The sequence below is a fragment of the Acomys minous genome (genome assembly GCF_964271855.1).
Source record: "Acomys minous genome assembly, chromosome: 2".
NCBI classification, from domain to species: domain Eukaryota; kingdom Metazoa; phylum Chordata; class Mammalia; order Rodentia; family Muridae; genus Acomys; species Acomys minous.
The window spans coordinates 125,277,998-125,285,056 of NC_140484.1; the positions used below are offsets into that span (position 1 = coordinate 125,277,998).

The 7,059-nt window shown below is 40.7% G+C and overlaps 1 pseudogene across 1 annotated transcript; it reads left to right on the forward strand.

Annotated features, from left to right (window-relative positions):
• The first annotated feature begins 6,327 nt into the window (after window positions 1-6,327).
• LOC311592887 (ribosomal biogenesis factor-like) lies at window positions 6,328-6,603 on the forward strand (annotated as a pseudogene). Its single transcript has one exon. The product of its transcript is annotated as a ribosomal biogenesis factor-like (transcript).
• Window positions 6,604-7,059: the final 456 nt, after the last annotated feature.

Consider the following 7,059-nt stretch of genomic DNA (forward strand, 5'->3'; position numbering starts at 1 on the left):
GTTATTCAGTGTTTCACCTTTTGCTACTGAGAACTGTGCCATACCTCTTTGATGAACACCTCATCTTTGGGGGGGGAGGATATTGTTTGTTTGTTTTATTTTGTATTCCCTTATTTTATGCCACTACAAAAAGTTCAGTCACATTTTTACTTCTTATTAGAGTTCTGCAGACAACCTTTTCTCCAAAGCACCCAGATTGCTTTTGTTGGAAACTGAGATCTGGGTGCTGCCTGTGTTCTTTACTACCATGGCATCATTTCTTCTGGGCCCTTTCAGTTGACAGCACAAGAGGGGAAATGCTTATACACCAACAGGTGAATATATACATATCAACGATCAAAGGCATTTCTGTGATCAACCTCTCATGCCTGTATTAAGCTATTCATGAGATCCAACCATCACCACAAGGACACAGATGGTTCCATTCTCCTCTGCTTGTTTGCAATCTACAGCTCCAACAAAGAGAGGCCAATTGCTGAGCTTTGCTTCCTCTTCTCTTTTTCATTCTTTCTGACTAGCTGGTCCAGGGTGGGAACCTCTGCTCATGAAAGTTCAAGGGCCAAACATACAGAGGCAGGGATATCTCTTTGAGTTTGAGGCCAATTTGTTTTAGGTAGCAAGTTTCTGGTTTACCTCAGGCCCAGGCTACTTCCTTCAAACTCACTGATAAACATCTTCACCGTGAGTCTCCTAGGTTCCATACATCAGAACATGAAAAGCAATTAGGACACATGCAATTGATTTAAAGGTCAACAAACTCAACTTCATATAAAAGAAATTTTGCTGTAAGAAAAAAAGCTGAAGGTACCAATTGTGTCCATCTTTGTCTATATCGTTTCAATTGAAGTCTCAGCCTCGGCTTTTTCATAGAGGAAAGCCTCCTGCCCATGTCAGACTATAGCTCTGCTCCCACCGTCTTTGCCAACAAGTATCCAGGGTGATTTCTATCATTTCCTGACATCCTGAGGTAGGTTTTGTTTCTCCTCCCCAACTCTGACCTGAGTCTCCTACTGTGATGCAGGAATGGTACTATTCCCCTCCATACCATCAACAGACATTCTTTTTAAAAATATTTTATTAATTTATTCATATTACATCTCAATTGTTAGCCCATCCCTTGTATCCTCCCATTCCTCCCTCCCTCCCGCTTTCCCCCTACTCCCTCCCCTATGTCTGTGACTGAGGAGGACCTTCTCCCCTTGTATATGCTCATAGGGTATCAAGTCTCTTCTTGGTAGCCTGCTATCCTTCCTCTGAGTGCCACCAGGCCTCCCCATCAAGCGGATGTGGTCAAATATGAGGCACCAGAGTTTGCATGAAAGTCAGACCCCACTCTCCACTCAACGGTAGAGAATGTCCTATCAGCTAGATCTGGGTAGGGACACCCTTTTAGATAATACTTAGAAAAGCCCCAGCAAACAAAAGAGATGAAGTTATCTTCAGGCAAATTGTATACATAACATGTCGCCTGCATCAGTTAGTATTGTTTGGTCAAAAGGAGCAACAGAAATATTTGAATGATATTGTTGTAGATTCACATTTATAGTATTTCACTAATCATCCAAGTAACCACCTGTGGGAAGTGAGAAGCACAGAGGTAAAGCTGGCTGCTAAAGAGTGAGAAGCACAGAGGTAAAGCTGGCTGCTGAAGAAGGAATAAGGAGGGGTTAGAAGATGCACAAGAATGAGGACCTGAGTTTGGATCCCGAGCACCCACATAAAAGCAAGCGCGTGTAACAAATGTCTGTGATTCCTGTGATTGGAAGTGTAAACAGGAATCTCCACGAGGCTCATAAACTACAAGTCTACCCAATCAATAAGTTCTTGTTTTAATCAAAGTCTCATTCAAAAAATAAGGTGGAAAGAGATAAAAGATGGCTAATGTTGACCTCCAGCATCCAAGCGCCTATGCACATACAAACACCACACCCTCATCACATACATCCACACCAAAATAGAAGGAAAAAAAGGAACGAAGAAAGATAACAACTGATGATACTTTGAATTAACACAACAGGCTAGAAAGTCTAATCTTTTTTTTCTCAGATTGTACAAGTGTGTATTAATTGTCCAAATGGGTTCACGATGACATTTTCATTCATAAAAATGATATGTACTCATCATATATGCACAAACCATCGCCCTCTCTTGTCCCCATCAAAGTCTAAATTTCTTTTGTCCCCATTTAATATATCATCTTGATATGGAATTTTTTCTATTCTGGAGATAAGAGAACCATAAAACCGAAAGTGATAGAAAAGAGAATTTAAATCAGAAGAGGAATCCACCCTTTACAGCCCAGAGCTACTGAAAGCCTAAGAAAGAAAACACCAGTAAAAGTATGTTCCAGATTCTCTCCCCAAACTAAGCCTCTGACAAACTGAACAACTGGAGCAAGAGTTCTTCCTCCACCCACTCCCTGTCTGGAACTCTGGGAGGTGGTTGTCTTACAGCCCACATACCCTATCATGTCCATTAATACACACAGAGATTCAAAGGACATTTAAAGCCAAAAGAAATGAATGAGGTTGGCATCCAGAAAGCACACCAGACTCTACCTAGCTTAGAGAAGCCAGACTGCAAGCAACCCAGCACCAACATCCAACACCAAAAGCCATCAGGGCAAGCATCCTTCAAGGAGACAGAAGACGTCGCCACAAGAACCAGAATGGTCTAAAGATGCCATATGAAGCTAGATAACTCTTTTCTTCCCACCAACAAGACAATAGAGTAAGGCATATCCTGCTCCATTGATGAAGACACTACACTGTAATGGAGAGAGGCATACTGTAATAAGAAATCCGACAGACAGGATTCTCCCCTAAGGAGACCAAGCGCCATCTAAAAAGCATTTGAAAGTATTGTAATGAACTAACTCTGAAATTCTGCTGAAATAAAATTGTATTGTATGTGAAGCTTCTAACTCATAACTCAGTCAAGAAAGGTATTATGGGCGACTCCTAGACTGCTCTTCCTAGCTGGAGAGGAAGCTGGAGCAGCAGTCTGTGGTGAGGACAGAGAGGACACCCCCTTCTGGGAAAGATGGGCAGCAGGTTGAGAGTTGTTGCTATGGAAACAGAATGGATGCAGAAGAGATTACTGCAGCACATATGGGCCATTTTCCTTTCAGTGACCAGGGAGATTGGCCCAGTAAACAATTACACACTTATTGATTGTCTTAGGGTTATCATTGCTGTGATAAAACCGTGATGAAAGTAACATGGGGAAGAAAGGGTTTATTTGGCTTATAATTCCACAGCACTGTTTATCATAAAAGAAAGTCAGGATAGGAACTCAAACAGGGCAGGAACTTGGAGGCAGGAGCTTATACAGAGCCCATGGAGAGGTGCTGTTGCTGCTTACTGACTTGCTCCATCTGCTTTCTTATAGAACCCAGGATCCTGAGTCCCAGGGATGGCACCACCCACAGTAGGCACTCCCATATCAATCACTAAGAAAATGACCCACGGGCTTGCCTACAGCCCCATCTTATGAAATCATTTCCTTAATTGAGGCTCCTTCTTGTCAGTTGACTTTACCTTGTGTAAAGTTGACATAAAATTATCTAACACAACTGACCCCTTGTCAACTCAACACACAAACAAATCACTGTTAAGCTATAACATTTCCTTTCTTGTTCATCCCAAGATTACACATTAATATTGGCATCACAATATAAAATATTTTCAAACATAGAAGTCCACAGTCTTACAAATTCAAATACTTTTAAGGTTCAGTCTCTTTTTTAAAAAGTATCTTTTAAAACCCAGTCTCTCAACCATGATTCCAATCAAATTTAAAATTTATTTACTTTCTTACTTCAAAAGGGAAGAACCAGGTCATAGTAACAATCTGAACAAAGCAAAGCCAAACTCCAAAAGTGTAAGTAACTCAATGTCTAATTATCTAGTATTCACTCACAATTTTCTGGTCTCTTTAAAAGGGCCTGGGCCTCCCTTCTGGCTCCGACCTCTACAGAACACACAGCTTATCATCATGGCTCTGGTTGGCTCCACTCCACTGCTGCTGCTGTTTTTGATGGTCATTCAAGGTACAGGCATCTACAAAATGCTGGAGTCTCCTGCTGCAACTGGGTTGCACTTTCACCAGTAGCCTCTCCTGGGTTCTCTTCAGGGACTCTAACCCTGCTATGCAATGCCAAGCCTTGGCTGCTCCGCATGAGTCCTTCATACCATCAAAACACACTACCAACTTCAACTAACTTCGACTGCCAGCATAAGGTATAACCTTGGCCATGACTGAACCACAGCTTCTGTGAGCTACTCTTAGGAAACGCTTCCAAGAAAATGATGCTGGTCTCTTCTTAATCACCACAATTTCTCAGCTCCAGCTGTCCAGCACCAAGTAACCAATCAAAGGTTTTACTTTAGTGGTTCTGGAATCTTGTTAGTCACAGCTGATTCTTCAGCCCCAATTAACCAAAACCACAGAATCTTAATGCAAAGTAACAAATGGGTTGGATAGTCTGTAAACTTCAGAAGGCAAGCCTCCATCATCTGCATTGACCTCAACATTCTTTATCTTCCAGGCTTCTACAGAACTTCTCACTGAGCTCTCAACAGTCAATGGCTTTTCTAGATCAAAGTCCCAAAGTCCTTCCACAATTCCCAAAAAGTAGGCTCTAACGCTAATGAAGAAATGGACTTGCTAGCAAGGCAAAAGCAAGAATGTAAAGAGCAAACTTCCTTCTTCCACACATGAGGATATATATGAGGCTATAGGCTTCCAGCAGAAGGCATGGCCGACAATAGAGGTGTGTCTTCTCTGGATTAAAGATGTGCCTTCCCGCACTAAAGATCCAGATTAGGTGTGGATCTTCTCACTTTAGGTTAAGCAAAAACACCACACACATGTGCCCCATTTTGGTTTTAGTTCACTCCAAATGTAGTCAAGTTGACAACCAAGAAGAGCAATCACATTAATCAAATATCTTATTTTTAAATAGATAGCACACAAAAAACATAAAATTTGGCCAAACACAATGAGGCACATCAGTAATCCTAGCATTTGGCTAATGAGTTCAATGCCAGCCTTAGCTACATAGTGAATTGCAAGCTAGCTTTGGCTACATAGTGAACTCTGGCTCAAAAAGAAATAGGGGCTAGCCTGGTGGCACTCAGAGAAAGAATAAGCAGGCTACCAAGATGAGACTTGATAGCCTATGACCATATAGTGGGGAGGAGGTCCCCCTCGGTCATAGTCCTAGGGGAAAGGAATAGGTAAAAGCAGGAGGGAGGGAGGAATGAGAGGACACAAGGGATGGGATAACAATTGAGATGTAATCTGAATAAATTAATAAAACATTTTTTAAAAAAGAAATAGGGGCTAAAGAGATGGCTCGGTGGTTAAGAGCACTGGCTACTCTTCCAAAGGACCTGTGTTCTATTCCCAGCACCACATGGTGGTTCACAGTCATCTGTACTTCCAGTTCCAGGGGACCCAACACCCCATGCTGGTCTCCAAGGTCACTATATACACATGCATTCAGGCAAATCGCCATACCCATAAAATAATAAAGTTTTTTAAATACTAAGAAACAAAAACTGTACATATGACACTGTACAATATTTCAATACATACAGTCTCACTTTTTCTTATACTGATCTATGCAGGATGACCTAAGACTAGACTCCTTTCTTTTGTGCTTGCTTTTATTTTCTTATTATATGCTTTTATTATTTAAATATATTTTGATCACATTATTCCCCTCCCCGAAGTCCTTCCAGACCCCTTCTCCCAAGCAAAAACCCAAAACAACAAATCCCCCAAAACCAAAAGGAAAAATAAAAAAAATCCCAAAATACCCACCAAACTATAACCAAATAAAAGCACACACAAAAACTATGGAGTTTACTACACGTTGGCCATCTACTTCTACACATGAGGGTTGCCTTAAAGAGGTTGATAAACCAAGCATCACTTCATTGAAGAAAACTCATTTTCCTTTTTTCAGGTAAACCATAAATGACAGTTCTATTGTTAACCTTTACCATAGTGGTTTAAAAAATATAACAGAATAAAACAAAAAACTATCATATCAAAATTGAACAAGATATGGATGCTTCATCCTACTACTGAGACACTTGCTCAACCATGTTCATTGCTACTCTATTTACAGTGGCCAAAAATTGGAAGCAACCCAGATGCCTCTCAACAGAAGAATAGACAAAGACAATGTGGTCCATTTACACAATGGAGTGTTATTCAGTTATTAAAGTAATGACATCATGTACTTCCTGTGTTCTGAGATTATGGATGCTGTCACTGGGAATATGAGTATCTGCATGAACTTCCCAAAGTTTGACAATGGCTAAAAAATTTAAAAGGACCGAAGTCCAGGAAGGTATTTCATATAGCCAGCCAAAACTACCTTCAAGGCTGAAAGCAAGGCAAAATCAGTTACTACTAAACATTATGAACAATAAAAAAAAAAGTTAACAGAATGAACTTTTTGTAAATATACAGAAAGAACTTGCAAACTTTTCAAAAAGCCTTTCTCTTAAATCTGTGCAGAAAGGCCTGTGCCATGAAAATGACCCAGCTAATGTTGACGAAGCGACAAGACTAATGGCTTGGTTATAATAAGGTGATGTATCTCATTCCCCCAAAGACCAATAAATTGAATGTATTATACAAAAAAATGACATCATGAAATTTGTAGACAAATGGATGGAACTAGTAAGAGGTCCCCTCAGAGTTGGTACAGAACACACCAAGACACCAAGTTTTCAGCACAAAGGAGATTTATTACCACAGAGGGAGAAGCAGCGGGGTAGGCTGCCTCTAGATTGGTGAAAGGCAGATGGGAGCTATTGTTGCAGGAGTAGGTTTTGGCGAGGGAGGTTGGTTGGTTGGTTGGTTGGTTGGTTGGTTTGGGGATTTTTGGCGGGGAGGGGGGTTGGGGTTTTTTTTGGCTTTTTTGTTTTGGGGCGCGTTTTTTGGTTTGGTTTTTTTTTTTTTTTTTTTTTTTTTTTTTTTTTTTGGTTTTGGTTTCGGGTTTTTTTGTTTTTTTTTTTGGCTGTTGGTGGTGGTTGGTTG